Source organism: Cryptotermes secundus, unplaced genomic scaffold (assembly GCF_002891405.2).
Source record: "Cryptotermes secundus unplaced genomic scaffold, Csec_1.0 scaffold1851, whole genome shotgun sequence".
Lineage (NCBI taxonomy): Eukaryota > Metazoa > Arthropoda > Insecta > Blattodea > Kalotermitidae > Cryptotermes > Cryptotermes secundus.
In genome coordinates this window covers 221,348-240,579 of record NW_019735587.1, presented here as the reverse complement: position 1 = coordinate 240,579, position 19,232 = coordinate 221,348, and the positions used below count along the sequence as shown (strand labels likewise).

Genomic DNA, 19,232 nt, shown 5'->3' with positions numbered 1-19,232 from the left:
TCACTGAAACGCGTGCATATTCCTAGCAAAATCCGATTTGCTCTGGTAATGAAAAGATACTGTAACATGTAGACCCACTGCTGGGCAACGACCGTGAGATAAGGAAATATACAAGAGCCGTTGCTGAATAATGGCTTCGAAAACAAAAATGTTCCCAAGATAAATAATTGAACTACTACAACGAGGAGAGATGTTTCTACGATGTCCGTGCCGAGATGTTACAGGCAAGGGACAAAATTGAGAGCCAGTTCTGTAATGGAGGCTGTGAAGAGTGGGCCTGAGCGCGTGAAGCTGAAGAGTCTCCATTGTTGGAAGCTGTTACCAGGGAACGGCTGGTGAAGCCAACTGGAAAGGGCTTAGCGGGCGCTGTGGTGATTTGTGAATTGTGGAGACTAGCGGTGGCGCTGTAATTGCTTGCAGTTGCGAGTCGTGTGTATAAGTGGTCAGTGTATACCCTTCGCCAAAATAATTAGAATGCTTAAGTCAAGGTGCATGAGATGGGCACTAATGCAGGAGAAGAGGAATGCATATAGGATGCTGGTGGATAATATTAAAATGGACCTTAGAGAGATAGGATGGGATGGTATGGACTGATTCAGCTGACTCAGGACAGGGACCAGTGGAGGGCTCTTTGTGAACACTGCAATGAACCTTCGGGTTCCATGAAATGCTGGGAAATTCTTGAGTAGCTGCACAACTGGCGGCTTTTCGAGAAGAGCTCGGCTCCAGTTAGTTAGGCTTTGCACATGGGATCGGAGAGAGGCTGGCAGGTTTGCTGCACACGAAGGGAGCTCCTGCAGAAACAGCGAAACTGACGAGGGACCCATCCGAAACGGGGAGCCTGCAGTTCGCTTCGGGCGATACAGAGCCCGAAACAGTTCGCATGGAAACTTCTGGCAGAGACAGCAACATCATCACGAACACAGAACGACGAGCCTGGGCAACTGAGAATTTCCTGTCATTTCAATTCTTTCTGCCAACTGCCACAATCTCACACTTTTCTTTATATTACGCCGAGTGATTTTATGATAATGAATTACTGGAAAGGATTCGGAAGGAAACGGCTGTAGGGCACCTTTCGGTGCTGGAGGAACTGAGGCAGTGTCTGCTCAACTGGACGCCTGATTCTGCTAGTTTCTTGCTCTGGTTACTTTTCGATCCTGAAGATGGGGGCAGTATCTACCCCGAAACGTCGGGTTCCCTGCAAACTACACGGTGTTACAACCCATAAAACCGCAGTGAGGATAGTCAGTCAGTGATCTTCCTACTAAAAGATAAAACTATACCTCGTAGCCCACAGGTCTGTGAGACGTCGAGGCTTCCACATTTTCTAGACAGTCGGCTCACAGATGGCAGTAAGGTTGCTAGCCTTACGCGCTGGCCGCCGCTTAACCCCAGGAAGTTTCCTGGTACTAATTTCTGTTAGAGGCTGAGTCGACCCCAAGGTCATAGTGCGGCTGGAAGGATTAGGTCAATTGAAAAATTCAGTGATCTAACTGGCAATCGAACCCGCGACCTTCCGGCTTGTAGCATAGTGCCTGATCCAGTCGCACTACAATTAAGAAGAAACCGCGGAATATACCTTCATAAGACGATGCAGGTGGATCGCGAGACCGTGAACTGTTTTTCTTCAAATGCAGTTACAAGTCTGTGTGCTCTAAGCGCAACAGAACAGTGGGGCGGATCTTGACCTACATCCGCTCACTGACGTCACAATCCTTGCAGCGCCGCCTCTGCACGGCGCCCCAATTCTCGGCACTGACCCATATTTAGGAGAACATCCTCAGGCCTGTGCTAGTGCCATTCTTGTCTCTCCGGATATGGCTCCTTTCTGGACGGTACAAGTAACTCAGCCCCTCCCATACAGCGTCCGTTGGTACAGAATACGGATGGGAGCGGTCGTGGCCTACTTTGAAGTACTATACTGGAATTGCCTTGGAAGGTCTGAGGAAAGACATGATAAATCCCCGTGTCCCGGCGTACACCGTCGGTCAACTCCCCTGTGTCCAAGCCCCAAGCTGCCGTCACATCGCTTTCGAACGCGCGAGATCAGAGAGAGGGGCTCTCTTTCATCTTCGCTTTCTCATTTCCACATTCTCCTCCTTTATCGTTCATTCCTTCTACATCTTGTTATCATCCTCCATCTTTCATTCCTTTCCCTTTCTTCTAATTGAATTGCTCATCCTATGTGTTTCTTTCTTTCTTCTCCTGTCCCTTCTTTTATTCCATTCCTCATTTTCCTCTTCTCCACCTCCTCCTGCTATTCCTTTTTCCTTTACCCATTCCTTCTCTTTTCCTATTCTTTCCTCATTTCTCCCAGTACTTCATCTCCTCGTCCTCATTATCTTCTTCGCCTGTTTCTTCTTCCTCTCCTCGATTTCCTTCTTTTCTCTTCCTCTTCCTTTCATTCGTCCCCTTCTTCCACTCAATCCTTTCTCCTTTCTTTTCCTGTTCCACCTTCTCTTCCTCATTCTCATTTTCTCCTTACACCTATTCTTTCTTTCCATCTTTTCCTACTCCTTTCCTCTTATTTCCTTTTTTCTATTTCTACTCTACCTTATCTTCCCCTTCCCTCCTCCCCCCGGAACCCGCTGGGTAGGCTCCAGACACGGAGGGTTCCCCAAGTCTCCGCATGTTAGGCATTGCGTTAGTAACGAGTTGTTACCGCCATGATTACCAACAGAAAACACCGGTAATGCAATTAGCATCATTCTGTCAAAGGCCCACCGTTCTCCAGTGTGTCTAGTCGCCTGGACGGGGGATCAGCCTGTCGCAAGGCCGCTACCTACACAGACATCCGTGCCCCGTGTGAAATGCCAACGGCAGTCGCCATTGCTATGACAGAATTAACGAAATAACAAACTAACTCCACGGATCTGAGTTCTCGTGAGAAGCGGTGTGCCAAATTAAACCAATTGACCCTGCCTCTAACAGAAGAGTACCAGGAATCTTCCTCCAGGTAAAGGGCGGCTGTCCGGTGCGTATGGCAGACCTGTTCTCTCCGGGGAACCCTTACATCACTAAGTCGTCAGACGTAATACCGCGAACAAGCTAGCCCTCGTCGGCACGAGCAGTGCAACCTGTCACACATATAAGCGTTAATGGTAACTGTGACGCAAATAAAACTAATCGCGGCCTGTAATGTAGCCCAGTTTCCCTCCCCCACCCCATTCCACCCTCCTCACCCCACCGCCCCCCTCCTCAGGCATGCTTCGCAGAAGTGGGTCATTGTCTCGGATTGAAAGTTCAGTCAACGCAAGACGGCGAGCGAACCGGGCACGTAGCGAGTCTCGACTCCGGGCGGTTCAAACATTTTCCAAGCATTTGTTTTTGAGTTTCTTTCCAAAATTGTGACTTCAGGTTATGGTGATCACGACACGGTATCTGTGGGCGTGTGATTTGTGTTGCTTGGTGGCCCTTCCGCATCTTTTGCGTCTAGCAGTGAAAACGCGTTTCGGCCTTGCCTTCTCAACGTCGCAGAAAGACAAGGCCACAGAAGTTCGGAGTGCAGCGGCCTAGCTGTACGCTGGAGGAGGGACGGTCTGTGAGCGTCGCGACGATGCATCCCGACGCAGGAGCCATTATCTACCAGACGCCACCAGGTAGGAGGGCAAACTGGATCTTACATGATGGCTGAACCAGGTTATGGAACGAAGCCTTGAATTGTTAAATAATCTGCAGCCCTTCATAGTCCCATCTTCCTCTCTGTTATCCTATCCCTGTAACAGGCCGTGGAGACCCATATGCTTGTGAGACGTCGAGGCTCCAACAGTTTCTCTAGATAATCGGCTCACAGATGGCGCCGACCGCTCTTTACCCCCAGGGAGATTCCTGGTACTTGTTTCTGTTAGAGGCTGAGGGCCACAGTGCGAAGGATTAGGTCAAGTTAAAAAAAATCCAATGACATGAGGAATCGAAACCGCGACCCTTCGGCTTGTAGCATAAGTTCCGTGACCAACTATGCTACTGCGTGCTCCCTAAATGATATAATATTAAAATGAATTTAAAGTTTAAATGGAGAGCAAGAATTTACATTCAGTTTCAGTATATTGTACACACAAGTCTGACCAGTAACCTCGAAGCTTGAGACAACTCCGGTCATCTAGGCACAGTGGGGAGGATAATATTAAAGTAGATCTTAAAGACATAAGGTTTGAAAGTGTGGTCTGGAGTCAAGTGGCTCAGGATACAGCCTTGTGACATGTCTTGAACTGCCTTAGTAAGGACTATGCCGCTCGCAGTTCGGTGCGTTTTGAATGCCTCTTGTTGCTGAACCGGATGCGTCCAGAAGGGTGATGATGTCATGGAGGGAGGGCCCAGATGAAACCATGAAAATTCTCATTTGTGATGCAAGTGACCACACACGTGAGGCCACTGAATGTATGTGTTGTGGACGGCAAGGCGCGCCACCAGGAAACCAAGAGTTTTCTTCCGAATCCAATCTGTCGTGGCCTTCATGCACACTCAGGGAGCCACAAGGACGCGACTGGGCAGGCAACAAGCACCGCCGCCGGTTGGACCATTCGCTATGCAGGGTGTCCTGGCCATGTTTCTGCACCGTGACAAACGGCAATGCAGACAGGATATTGGTGGGAAAGAGACCACTACTGAAGAACTTCCCAACATTTCATGGAGCCCGAAGTGTCCACAAGAGCCCTCCACTGGTAGCTGTACTGGGCCAGAGGAATTCAGAATTATCGGGTTTGTTCTGACTTTGTCCGTCGTCCGGTATTCTAGAACCTAGAAAACACGACGTTTCGGAAACTGGATCTGTTTCCGTCCATAGGTGATGGAGGGCACACCTACTCTGTTGGGTCCCTTAGAAAGAGCTAAGCTCAGTCACTGGATAACCCATGCCGGAGTCAGAGAGTAAGAGTTGCTTTACGACTGGCTGTTTACCGCATGTCGCTTCGCCTTCGTGCCAGTCCCTTGAGGCACACGACCAGAGATTTCTTTTGCAAGTGAAACCTTGTGGTCATAATCCTTATGCAACATAAATGTATACCTTCCTTTGTATCCTAGTTCCTGGAAGGTTCGTGATTTATCACAGTCTTTAATGCAAAATCTCCTGTTACCTCCCTCCGAATTAGCTGGTCTCAGGTAATTAAATAGCTGTGGTGAATCTGACAGGGGTTGTTCCGTGAATGAGGTTAGGTCTTTCTGAGGGACCCAACAGAGTACGTGTCCCCCACCCCGTCACCCGAGGACGGAAACAGATCCAGTTTCCGAAACGTCGTGTTCTCTAGTTTCTAGTCCAAAAACCCAGTAATTCTGAGTGTTATACACCATCGTCAGAAGCCTTTAGAAACTACAGAGAAATTCAGCCTTACCTCCCCATCCTGTCTCTCTAAGATCAATTTTCATATTATCTTCCCACCTACGTCTTGGTCTTCCTAGCCTTCTCTTTCCCAGGGAGACGTTGCCTTCTACATGACAGAGATCGCATTAGCAGTAACAACAAACACTCGAGTTCGCCTGGCACACTGGCGCGTTCACAGCAGCGGGCTGACAGACGGCAGGCGCTAATGGACCGCAGCAGGCCCCGCCATACGAATGTAAACCTGCCTCGTTCCCTAGGCACAAAAGTGGCTCAGTTCGTGTCCAGCTTCAGTGGCTAACCTAGGACTCAGTTCTGTGACTAAAGGCCGGCCGAACCGAGGGTATTCTTGGTTTTCCCTGGACCCGCCAAGAACATGGTAAAACAGTAAGCAAAAATACGGTGGCCTTCCCCATTCATGAATTCTCTGCAATCCATTACGCATGCGCATGATAAACTGTCATTATATAGGAAACAACCAATAAGCTGCACTAACTCCGTGGTCTGTAGTCCGAAAGGGAACTATACCGACCGAGCGACCGCCGCTTGTCGGCGAAGTTAGTACCACTGCATAAAACACATTATTATTATTATTATTAGTAGTAGTAGTAGAGGTAAAGTTATCTCTGTGCTTAATTAATTAAGCGCTACGCCATGAAGGCGTATGGGGGAGTTGATGTATAAACCCACGTTTTCTTGACCTCGGCACCAGCTGCATATGAGTGGTTAGCTTCAAGCCTCAGCCGCTTTGCCCCCGGTACCCATTAGATAAGAAGTTGGGTGGGCCTCCAGAACCGGTCTGAACGTCGTGGAGAAGAGAAATATCTTATCCCTACCGGGACTCGAACTCCTACCCCTCGGCCGTCGAGCCCTTAGCCAGTCGCTATACCGACTGAGCGATGACCTTATCGGGTATCGAACCCGCGACCTTCCGGCTTGTAGCATAGTGCCTCAACCAACTACGCTTCCGCGCGCCCCTTCTGAAACTGATAACACATGTGAAGCTGAAATATTTTTACTGACATCAGCATTTTTTTTTCGTTCAGTCGCACCCTGCAGCAGTTAACTGGTCTGAATAAAATCACGTGGCATCTGTCGCGAGGGACTTGTGTACCATGCATTTCTAATTCCAGGTATAATTTCACTTTCATAGGAATCTATTACTATCTATCTACGCCTGATCTGCTTGCCACCTGCTTTCACGCGGGTTTCCTACGAGGCGACGTGTTCCTCCGAAACGTCGGTTGACTTTCAAAGGAATACACCGCATTATATCACTCTTCAGTCCCCACGTCAGCTTCAATTGTGTGACGTGCGGGTATTTCAGAGCTGCGTTGAGTAACTGAGCCTGCGCAGGTTGCACGTTGGAGGCGAGCATTTGCTTCCGCAGCGCCTTGAAGTTAGGTTATGCGCACGGCATGTTGGTTGGAACATCAAGGGACAGCGCAGGATGGGGTTCTGTGTTGTACCATGCACCTGTTAGCGAGTTAGTTTATGCGTTAGTTTTCTCCGTTTGTAGAAATGACGCTACAAGCATCTCAGAACCTGCGGCTGCGAACTAGAGGATGGTACTGAATACTGAGAGGGAACGGAGTTGCAATATTGTGGCGTATAGACCCGTTGCTAGGCAACTGCCGGGAAACAAACGAGACAACAACAACCGTTGGTAGTCAGCGGCCAGCGCCAGTGAACTGGCTGGAAAGCGGTGTTTTCTGCGGGGGTCCGTGCTGATGGCTGCGCATGCAACAATGAGGAGCAGCGTTTTATAGTCGGTCAGTGCCGAGGGGCTAAAAGCGAGACAAAGTTTAGAGCTTAGTTCCGTGTGGAGGCGGGGTCGAATACCTCCACCGTGACCCTGCGAGTCGTAGGAGGCGACGAAAAGGGAAGTCTCAAATCTGAGACAGTAAAATATGGTCTAGAGTCCCAAGGGACTCAGACCCGAGAAAGACTGCACTGGCAAGGGCCAGCAGCATATACAAGAGACAGACCCGTCATCTCGTCAGAGAGGGCGCCCCCACAAGAAACAAGACCGTAACTGTCAAACAGTAATAAATATCTGGTCATGAACCCCAGATGGGGCTCGACACCAGACTGACTGACCGTAAGTCGCAATGTGACTCTGACTTTGAGCTTAGTTCAGTTGTGGGATATTTCCCTGCCGGCAAAGACGTGAGCACGGAAGGTAAGTTACCAAGCAGTTCAGCCGACACTGTCCTACAGATGCCACGACTATCTCGAGACGAGCCCCCAGTCCCCGGGATACTGAGGCTTCGGATACCGGGAGGGAAACACTTCGGGGTCTCCAGAACCTGTACCGTGCATTACTATCTTAATTTAAATTTGCGTACAGGGAGTGTCAGTCTTTACAGTATTCCTTCCAGCCTGCCTCTCAGTGACCCCTGCCGGCGTCATTGTTACTTGTATTCACACCAATTCACTCACTTCGCTGGCCATACACACACCACTCCCCTTCCATCTCCTCCTGTGTCCCGACTCCAGCGCCCCTCACTCCTAGCCACATGTCCCTAAGTGGTCATCAATGGAAAACAAGAGAGCTAAGGGTCATGCTAGGCGCCAGTCCCGCCGGTCTCCAAGGCGCACGGGTAGGCAATTCAAGACCCCTTCTAGCAGGTCTCGTACAATGGCAAATCACTCAAAATCGCCTGCCTATCTCGTCGGAAGATAACACTAGGAGTAAGCTGGCGACGTTAATGACAGTTGTGGCACCATAAGCATAAGGAGGACTATGTTCAATTACAATTAGACGGTCCAGGGATGGTACCTCGCCGTGGTACACACTCTCATGATGTGAAAACAATGTATAAACTGGTCATAACCACAATTAAATAATTTTAGCGATGGAAGTGCGGTTACAGCAAAGACTAGAGACTGTAACAGACCGAGAACTCTAGTCTGTCTGTGTGTGTGTGCAACAGTGAACTGTAAAGTGTAGTTACAAGTCGTGAGTGTATAAATGGGCAATAAATCGAGTCACCAATCCAAACCCCGTCTAGTCACTCATACACATGACAATATTTATAAAATTTGTTCCTTATTTTGACAGTGAAAATGTTCGCGTTTCCTTACATTTTATCATTTCCTTATTTTGAGAGAATTAGCAATTTTATTTTATTTTATTGAAAGAGGCGGATGTGCCCTAGTTAGTGGCCGCAGCTCGGCATTTGCCAACTGGACTGAGGAAACCCACTAAAATATTAGCAAGGGTTTGATTTGTTTCATTCTGGACCGTCACAGTAACAATTACAAAGGCAAGTCAACTCCGTCCAGTGTGACTATTTAAGTTTTTACTACTTGAAAACTTAGCACCCTTACATGTTTCGATCCTCACGGATCATCTTCAGAGGGAACATCAATACTTATTCGGAAACCACTATCACAACAATGTTCTGAGTGCTAAATTATACACACACACAATGCCTGGATTACACAATATCCAATTTTTCACAATCACAGCAGCCTTCCTGCTATTGTGTGTGTAAGTAATTTAGCACTCAGAACATTATTGTGATAGTGGTTTCCGAATAAGTATTGATGTTCCCTCTGAAGATGATCCGTGAGGATCGAAACATGTAAGGGTGCTAATTTTTCAAGTAGTAAAACTTAAATAGTCACACTGGACGCAGTTGACTTGTCTTTGTATTAGCAAGGGTAGTTGGTGTAGTTGGCTTTCACGGCGGTGACTATGAAGAAAGCAGTCTTCTGGGATTTGGCACCGTGTAGATGTGGTGTTAACCGACGTTTCGGAGGAACGTAGGTTGGTGTTGCGGTCGAGGTTGGAACTGGACACCTGCCGAATACACAAGCGTTACCGACCGAGACATCTTGGTCGGTGGGGCGGTTATTGCCAGAGCACGCACCCATCAGTTGGTTCGGGTAGCGACCCAAAAGGGGACGGGTCCTGACTCCACAAGCCGTGAGTAACTGGACAGTCCCTCATGTCATGTATTTCTTAAATCACAAGCGGGCTCTCTCTTTTGATTGTGCCGACTTGCGGACTCTCATGATGTGGGCCCAAGGCCCCAATTACTGCCACTTATGTCACTCTGCACAGAACTAGCTGCACAAAGTGTTTTCGCGTTGCAGAGCGCATCAGCGCATACCTCGCTCGCTCTCTCCGTGATGACGTAAGTCACAGATCCCTAGAGGGGGCAAAGCACGCAGTTGTGGTCAGTAACCTAATGCAGACAGCGTTACTCCCACACGCAGAAGTGGTAAGAAAATTACGTCTGGCTTTACACTGAACAGCGCTACAGTGTCATGAGCTCATAGTGGCGTTCAGTTTTCAATTCTTTCGATAATTAAATTTCATAATATTCTTAGCGCCGATCACAGGCGCCGCGCGGTCTAAGGCATGAAATGTCTGCCCGCCCCAACACTGGGGTCGTGGGTTCCAATCCCACTCAAGGCATGCATGTAGCGGCCTTGCGACCGGCTCGTCCCCCCGTCCAAGGAGGACTGCCTAGTGTCTTACATTAAAAAACTGAAGTGTAACGAAGCATTTCACGGATGCCCTGCGATCCTAGCAGTAAATGTATGCAGTCGTGAAGCCAGTACTGTCCGTGAGTTTTTGCGTGTATGATCACGACCTATTAATCATCATTCAATTGTATTTCGATAAGATCTGTAGCTGGAACCTCGGGTTCTTACCTCATGCACTGGAAAACTGGTTGCGCGAATGTGAAGCAGTGCCACGGTTACACTCAGATTCAGTGCGCACTGCAGAATTTGCCCCTCTCAAGCATTCGTGTCAGTTTCATACACTCGCTGCTGAATGCTGGCATCCTGAGTTAAGACGTCCCTGAAAAGAGACAACCCATTAGAGATTATAATATTAATTTGTACTTAACACGGCTCACGATGAACCTCTTTCCTCATTTTGGAAAAAAAATAAATAAAATAAAAGCCTTAGGAGATATCCTTCCTGTGTGTGCCCCTTAATAAGCAGGAATAGCGAAGACATAAGAGATGGCCGTTACTAGACAACGGTACGGTGAACACGTTCCCGCGGGAACAAATACACACACAGCAATAAAAGAACTGTTAGAAACTTTGTTTTCTATGCGGTCCGTGTCGTTCAAATACTCAGTATGTAAAGGTACAAGGTAAAGTTATCCCTGTAACATGCCGTGCAGGCCCATAAGGTTGTGAGACGTCGTGGTTCCCACATTTTCTAGACAATTGGCTCACAGATGGCGGTGAAGTTGTCCACCTTACGCGCCGGCCGCGCTTTATCCCCAGGAAGATTCCTGGTACTCATTTCTGTTAGAGGCTGAGTCGACTCCAGGGCCATAGTGCGGCTGGAGGGGTTAGGTCATTGAAAAATCCAGTCACCTCATCGGGAATCGAACCCGCGACCTTACGGCTTGTAGCATAGTGCCTCAGCACTACCGCAGTGAAAGTAAATTAAGCGAGTAGTTATTCCCAGAACCTGTTGCATATTTTATGCTCATTCGCCGACGTTACATCAACTGTGTACCCTATGCAGAATCGAGAGATAATTGTCGACGATAAACCGAACGGCATGGGAAGGTGGCCGTGGCCTGGCAAGGAGGGCGCAGTGCAGATCGTGTCCGTACTGAGGCTTTGCAACGGGGCTAATGCATCAGCCTGTTTCATGTCACATCATCATAGTAACCACAGAGCTCTTTGCACTGACAGTTAACTTCTCAAGGACACCACATGACGGTCTTCTTGGCCAACACGCCCACAGAACTAGTGTCATGACGACCCGAAGAACTCTTTTCGAAAACTAATAAACTAAATAAGTATTCGAGATCTTCCGCGCTAATTATGGAACCTGAAGGTTCATATCGTTCTCACAAGAGCTCGCCACTGGTCGCAATATGGAACCATACGAAGTCATTTCAACTCCAATTTCAACTTAATTTTTTTCGTCCATAACTGAAGTGAATACAATCGGACATGTCAAAAATAACAGCGAATGCATCGCATGTCAAAGTAACATAAAATTACACAATGATCTATCACGACAATATAACAACCGTTATGAGGTACATAACAATAAAAGACGCATAAGACCAAAAGAAAAATGTCAGTAATATAAAACACGTATACACAATATTACAAATTGTAAACCAGAAGACAATCAACAGACTAGTCATCAGTCCAACATTAGTTGAGAAACTCTTGAAGAGAACAGCAAATAATTAAAAGTTTCCTCCTGAACACATCAAAATTTACAACGCTTTTCAATTCAAGGGGAAGGCCATTAAATGCGAGTATTTTAGTTCCCATATTAATTACACCTTTTTTTTTTTGCAACGATCGTTATTGCAAAACTGGACATACAAATTATGTTTATGTAGGGTCGTGTAGCTGTGAATGTCAGAATACTGAGTTGTACGGATCTCATTCTTTATTATAAAACATAAAATCTCAAATATATTATAATGAGGTAACAGTTAAAATCTTAAATTCACCAAACACATTTCTACAGGATACTCTGCTATTAACGCCTTTAATCACTCTTAAGACATTTTTTCTGTATTTTAAATACAGTTTCAGAGTCCTTAAGCCCCCCCCCCAAAGTAATACCATATTTCAATATAGATTCAAACTTGTTGTTGTTATTGAAGTGGTGGGTTTCCCCATGCACCGCGACCAGTTTGATCTATTGTGCGTCCCCTTATAATCTTCTACCAGCCTCTATACCCTACCGGTATTGGTGCTTACCATCAGTCCCTACTCAGCCAGCGAGGTCGGCCTCTACTGGCTCAGAGGTATCTCAATGCTTCCCCCATCTACCAGAGGCGTTAGAGACTACTGTTGGGCGGGAAATGTCCTTAATTTGGCTCAGTGGCCTCCTTTGGAGACATGAGGTTCTTTTACGTGCCGTAAAGCTATGACACGGGACCCACGGCTTAAAGTCCTTCCCGGAGGACTTGTTCCCTGAATTTTTCCGCCCTTAAAAATTCCACGACCTCCGCCGAGTTTGAACCCGCGTACCTTGAGTCATGAGGTGGGAACGTTACCTCTAGACTACGGAGGCCGCTTTAGATTCAAACTCAGTAAAATAAAGATTTCTTAATACAGGTAGGCTGAGTCATGTGAGAACCTTTCCCTTGACACCCGCCATTATGTTCTCACGCATGCTCCCTTTACAAACTTCTCTTCGTTTGACGTTCTCCGGCAACAAGAAAAAGTCAGCATTTCCACTCGCTTGTATAGGTTTATGCGCCTGCCTGAGCCAGACTTACTCTTCGACTGGCGGTTTATCGCCAAACCCATTGAGACCCACGACCAGTATTTTTTTTCCAACTGAACACTTGCGGCTGTTGTCATTATGTAACATCCTCTCTGACTAGAGGACGGGTCTGTCGTTTAAAATTGCTCCTGGCTCTCGCCAGCGCAGTCATCGGGCCCGAGTCCCAGGGATTTTACTGTCTCAGATTCGCGACTCCCCCAACCTGGATGGACAGGTGCCCGTATATATATCCCCCAGGAACAGGGTGGCCCAGTTATACCCCCAGGCACTGGGGTTCCTGCGACTCGCAGGGCTTCAGAACCTCAACCTGTAGCGAGGCTTTACAGCCAGAAAGGTGGGCTGCTTTCAGATAATGACGGAACTGTGTTTGTAACATGATTTACACCTCTACAGACGTCATACGTACGTCACAAATGTCCTCCGTGGCTTGTGAAACCGTATCATTAAACACGTCGCAGCTTATTTGGATAATTCTGTGCACAACAGCTGGCTCGATGACATTGGCTGTACAATTGTTATTGAAAGCGGAAGTTGCGAGCGCAAGAGCACTGGTGGCCGGCAGCCACAGGAGTCACTGGCTCCGATGAAATCACCGACCGGCCCGACCTTGAGGCTGACTCACCGACCAAAGTATCCTGTGACGTGACAGAGCGGTCTATGTCACTGCATAGCAGCACGGAACAAAGAGAAACAAACGCGTTTACCCACATACTACAAACATTAGACAACGCACAGTACTGCTTCCTATGCTCTTCAATCGAAGCAATATGATGGGATGGGAGGCTGTCTGGCCCCTTGACGGGAATCGAACCTCAACTCCCTGGCCGTCCAACTTAACAGCCCAATCACTGAACTGAGTGAGTACAGAATAAAACAAATACCTCACAGTATCCTGCAACTTGACCGAAATCTTGAACCACGTGAAGGATGCCGTTTTCTGGGATGTGGCGCCGTGTAGATAAACCGATGTTTCGGAGGAACGTATCGCCTTCAGGGTAGAAGAAAAAAAAAACAATCCGCGAGCGAAGAACCAGCGTGAGCATGTGGCTGCAGACTAAGTGATCACGCTGGTTCTTCGCTCGCGGATTGCTTCATTTTTCTGCTACTCTGAAGATGGAGGCGATACGTTCCTCCGAAACGTCGGTATGTACAATATCTACACGGTGCCACATCTCAGAAGATGGCATTGTTCGCAGTCACCGCCGTGAAACCCCCAAATCTTACCTTGAACCACACGGTTTCAGGGTCCACTTGAGTTGCACTGAACTACCCCTAACCTTTGCGGAATAACTTAAATTCGCACTTAATTGCATGACATGGGATCACAGTCACACACAGTCCAGCTATTCTTGATAAGCTACTTGTCGCTCAGCCGATTACAAAATTCTCAGCCTTTTGTTTGGAACCCAAGCAAACATCATCCTTTCCATGACAGGCCGCCATTGCTTTATGTTATGGGGTAGGTGTATATTGTAGCATGTAGACCCGTTGCTAAGTAATGGCTCGGTAAACAACGCCCGCTGCTAGGCAACAGATTCCTAACAAGCAACAATTGAAATACAACAATGAGGAACGGTGTTCTTTACGTGGTCCGTGCCAAGGGGTTATAGACAGGACAGGTATAGATTTTAGTTAATTGAGGTGAGTCAATCAGAAGAGGAGGTTGGTGTGAGATGGCCGCCAGCCTGGGAGTTTGTGCCGTGCAGTGCAAGAGTTGATTGGTGAGTTAGTCAAGCGAACTGCAGTTCAGTCGTGAGTTGCTGCTGTTAGAAGCTGGTAGCGAGGCATGGGGATAGTTCGGGAACCCACAGTAAAGGGAACGTCGACTGTAGAAAGCCGTCACCAGACAACGACTGGTGAATATACAGCAGACTGAGTAGTGTAGTAAACTGCAGAGTGTGAATTAGTGATAGTGCTATTGCTATTTGTAGTTTCGTTCTCTGAGTGTTCACTAAATGCAGTTACCAATCCAGATCTAGTCTATAGCCACTTGACAACTGGTGTGACAAGTCCATATTAATATTATCCTCCCGTGTACGTCTAGGTCTAAAAACTGCCCCCCCTTCAGGTTTTACGACTAAAGTCTGTACAAATCTTTCACCCCTTCAACGCTTGCCTCGTTTCCTGCTCGGTTCGCGCTCTTTGATTTGATCACCCTGCTGATATTCTGCGATGTAAAAAAGGTAATAGCTCCACCATTCTTGACCTCGGTACTGGGTGGAAGTGAGTGGTCAGCTTCAAGCCCCCGTAGGAGGCTGGGTGGGCCCCAGAGCCGGTCTGGACGCTGTGGAGAAGAGAAACATCGCTCTCCCCTGCCCTCAGACGTGCAGCTATATCGACTGAGCTATCGAGTACGAAAGTAGGAGCATCTCTGTATGCAGTAATTGTTGCAATTTGGAATTCCTTGATACAAGCAGCACAGTAAGAGCAGGAAGAGGGAGGCAGTTGAGTTTTGCTTCGTTCAATAACAAAACCATTTAACTTCGGTCGCGTCTGTTACGCTTTCCTGAATTTCGAGGGCAGACTTGGTTTTTGCGGCGCCATTGCAAGGTGGCAGAGACTTTTTGTTGTAGTTAAGGCATAAAACGAAGACTTAGAAAGTGTCACTTCTGTTGAGTGTTGACCCCAATTTTATAGGCCATTGACAAAGTGCGCTTGACTGGCGTAAGGTAAACTTCAATATCAAGTTTAGTTGCCCCTGCCGTGAGCAAACTGCAGTACTTTTGTTGCGGATATTTCAGCGAGACTGTACTGCGACTGTAAATGGAAAGTCTGCTTCACGCAGAGAAAGCTTTCACTCTTGTGACAAGATGTGCCGGTTCGAATCCTGCTACAGGCGAGAGATGCTTTTGGCTCCTCGTATATAGACGTGATACGCGCAAGACAGACGAGAACTGAAAGTACGTCATTGCTACGAACTGTTGCGTCAGCAAGTGACGCAAGAGCAGCAGCTCAACCGATAAGGAAGGCTGTACCAATAACAGCGTGGCGGATACGTTACAGCTGATCTAATAATAGTTCTAAATCACGTGTTTGTCATGTCAGTTTCCTTGAAATGATGTGAAGATAGCTGGATAATTCAAGTGAAATACGAGGTTCGATAATCAGCACAGGTAGTTCCCCAGTTCGAGACCGTGCATCAGACGGGGTGTAAGCAAAACATACTGCCGGGAAATATTTGCATTTCAGAGAAGTGTTGTCTGAAAGTCGGATAATGTTATGTAGACTATAACAAATCAAAACTTGATTCAGGAGGAAATTAAGAGGCGATTGAACTCGGGTAATGCTTGCTACCATTCAGTCCAGAACCTTTTGTCTTCACGTCTGCTGTCCAAAAACATAACAATTAAAATATACAGAACTATAATTTCGCCTGTGGTTCTGTATGGGTGTGAAACTTCGTCTCTGACATTAAGGGAGGAACACAGACTGAGGGTGTTCGAGAACAGGGTGTTGAGGAGAATATTTGGACCGAAGAGGGATGAAGTGACGGGAGGTTGGAGAAAACTGCATAATGAGGGGCTTCATAACTTGTACCATTTTCCAAGTATAATTAGAATGATCAAGTCAAGGAGGATGAGATGGACAGGGCATGTAGCACGGATGGGGAAGAGGGATGCATATAGAATATTAGTGGAAAAGCCACAAGAAGAGACACCGCTAGGAATTCCAAGACGTAGGTGGGAGGATAATATTAAAATGGTTCTTAGAGAGATAGGATGGGTTGGTGTGGACTGGACTGACCTGACTCAAGATAGGGACTACCGGAAGGCTCTTGTGAACAAGGTAATGAACCTTCGGTTTCCATAAAATGTTGGCAAGTTGTTGAGTAGCAGCACAACTGGAAGCTTCTCAAGAGGGGCTCAGCTCCACGAAGTTAGTTTACAGAACGTAAGACAAAGCGTTCACAGTCATGGCAATATGTGTATTTACAGAGTCCCACTGATTTTCTATCACTCTGAATGCTTTAATTTAGTAATTTAAATTAAGTTTCACCCGACGCTGTAGTTCATAGGTTAGCGCTGCTGGCTCGTATTTGGGAATCCTGTGTTAGAATCACGAGCCCCCATGCCGACTACACTAAGACATTTCGTGAGTTTCCTCGGCTACTTCCGGAAACTAATAAGACAGCATCTCAGAAAAATAAATTGTTTCATTTCCTTCCATATCCTTTTCAATTCACGCAGGACAGTGCTACCACCTGAAGTTTCGTAAACTGCGGCACTAAAGGTGTATCTAGTAATTAATTTTCCGCCGTAACAAAGAAGTCAGCGGAATGAATTCGCCGGCTCGTAAGTATCGTGATTACAGAAACTAAGCGACAAACCGGATGTCATCATTACAGACAGCATCTCCCTTATCAGTGGTATTCCTTCGTGAACCTCCTAGAAAATATTGTGTAAGAACACTGAACAATTACAACCGTGTAGATTGTGGCCTTCTCGGATGTGAAGAACTGACGTGTAGAACGTTTCTCTACACTGAAGATTGAAGCAGGAGGCTCCTCCGAAAGTGGGTAACCTTCTACAAGACTACACGGCTTCACATACCAGAAGACAATATCGTTACAATTACAGCCATGAGAACATCAAATTTCAAATGGAAGCAATGTTTTCGCATCTGGGTACTTCAAGGTCAACCTACACATTGACGTCATTATCTGATGTAGCCCATTGAGACTTACGTCATTTTGTGACGCATCGTATCGCTAACAGAGCAAAATGTTAATTGACTTAATTATTTTCAATATGTTTAACAGTTTAAATGTCTACTACCGTGTTATTGGAATTATATCGCGCTAGCGGTTATTTGTGTGTATTGCTAGTGGGGTTGGACTGCGGCCACTTCTGGCCTACTGTACCAGCCCCAGGTGATAGGTGAGGGTGATTGTGGAGCAATTGGTGGAATGAATATTGGCAGGGGAAACCGAAGTACTCGGATAAAACCTGCCCCAGCGACACTTTGTCCACCACAAAGCCCGCATGACCAGACCTGGGTTCGAACCCGGCGACTAACCGCCTGATCCATGGCGTGGCGTAGCGCTGTAATTAGTTACAGCTCCGAGTCGTGTGTACAAGTGTTCGAATGTATCCCCCGTCTGTAGTCACACACCAACACGTGACAGTGTCGGAGAGAGGATGATTAATGAATGTGGAGCAGTTGGTGGAGATGAGAATTGGCAGGGGAAACCGACGTACTTGGAGAAAACTTGTTCCAGTTTCTGAATTCCTACCAGTTGAGAAACACTTAGAATTATGTATCTTCACTGTATGTGTCAGTCAGTCCCTAAACTTGACATTTTTATTCACGACAATTTTCCTGGGGGAGGGGGCGTAGAGGCTCGAAGGGTCTGAACCCGTGACATTTCTGCTGTTGTAGATGTTGCCAGTTCAAGAGTACTTAAAATCCTCTAAGATATTACGTCCTGTAGAAGTCCTCCTGACTTTCGGAGAAGCACATCTGTTTCATCTTCAGGGTCTAAGATTAAGCCAAGCAAATATTAAGTATCTCTGATTTATTCTACGCCCATGAAGACAGAAGCAGTACGCTCCTCCGAAACGTCAGTAAGCCTCTAGCGGACGACACCGCGTGACATTCCAAAACGTACGTACCGCTGTGAACACCTTAGATCTCACTAATTCAAATGTTCCGAGAAAGTTGACGAGTGCCTGTGACACACAGAGGCTCGGTAGTCGGTAAGTGCAACACGTGCTGGTAAATCGTCCATGTCCTCCAGAAACAAGCCGCGAAGACGTATGGGGGAGTGGAGGGTATGGCTCCATGCATTCTTAACCTTGGTACTAGAATGAGACGAATGGTCGGTCTAGATAGTCGGTCTCCGTACCGAGATTTGAACTGGCATCCTCTCGAATACGAAGCAAGGGAGCTATTCGATCCACCGCAACGTTTGTTCAGTCGGGACTCGAACCCCGATTGTTAGGATCCGACCGTAAAATTTTGATTTCAGGAGTTTTTGTGTCCGCTTTGAGGATGGTGGTCGGACAGCATGATGGATGAATTGGAAAGGATTCGGAAGGAAACGGTTGGGGGCCTGGCACAGTCCCGGCTCGTAATTGTAGGGACTGGCGGAAAACCACGAGGAAGCTGGAACATCTGATGTCCCGGCCGAGGAGATTCGAACCCGCTACCTCCTATGTGCTTGTCCACAGTTTCATCTCTAGACCAACCCGTGCAGCTAATCTTGGGGACAGAGGGCTAAGAGCAACAATACGGGAGCTTTCTATTGTTGCGAATTCCATAATAACCTTCAGGCTTGGGGCCTCTGTCAGGTTCATGACCCTGAAAGGTAATTCAGTGTGGAAAGCGAGAGAGAGCGAAATCCGACAGTAGAGAAAGCGAGGGGGGGGGGGCTAACATATGTTTTGCCCCACAATCAGGTCGTTGACTTTCGCTTCCACGTCGTGTTACGGCTCTCAGAGTTCACTGTCACGCGTTACAATACTTGTGTCAGTTCGGTAACACCATTATGCTGGCCATTTCTCCTGATGCCTTCGGGTTCATGTCAGACGGAACAGCAGCATGTCTGCTTAGTAATGATTTGCAAAGGATCTTGAAGGAAACGGTAGTGCCATAAGCGAGGTAAAACCACGGCATTTTCCTGGTGAAACCGAGGAGAACCATGAACAATCTCATGTGTTCACGCTGACA

General features: G+C 47.3%; 1 long non-coding RNA gene across 1 annotated transcript in view; it reads right to left on the bottom strand.

Moving 5' to 3' along the window:
• The window catches only part of LOC117282734, a 108,765-nt gene that overhangs the window by 12,412 nt on the left and 77,121 nt on the right, over positions 1-19,232 (bottom strand). Inside the window, exon 2 of the long non-coding RNA XR_004513581.1 lies at positions 9,986-10,136. This is a non-coding gene — a long non-coding RNA (uncharacterized LOC117282734). The remainder of the gene's footprint in view (positions 1-9,985; positions 10,137-19,232) is intronic.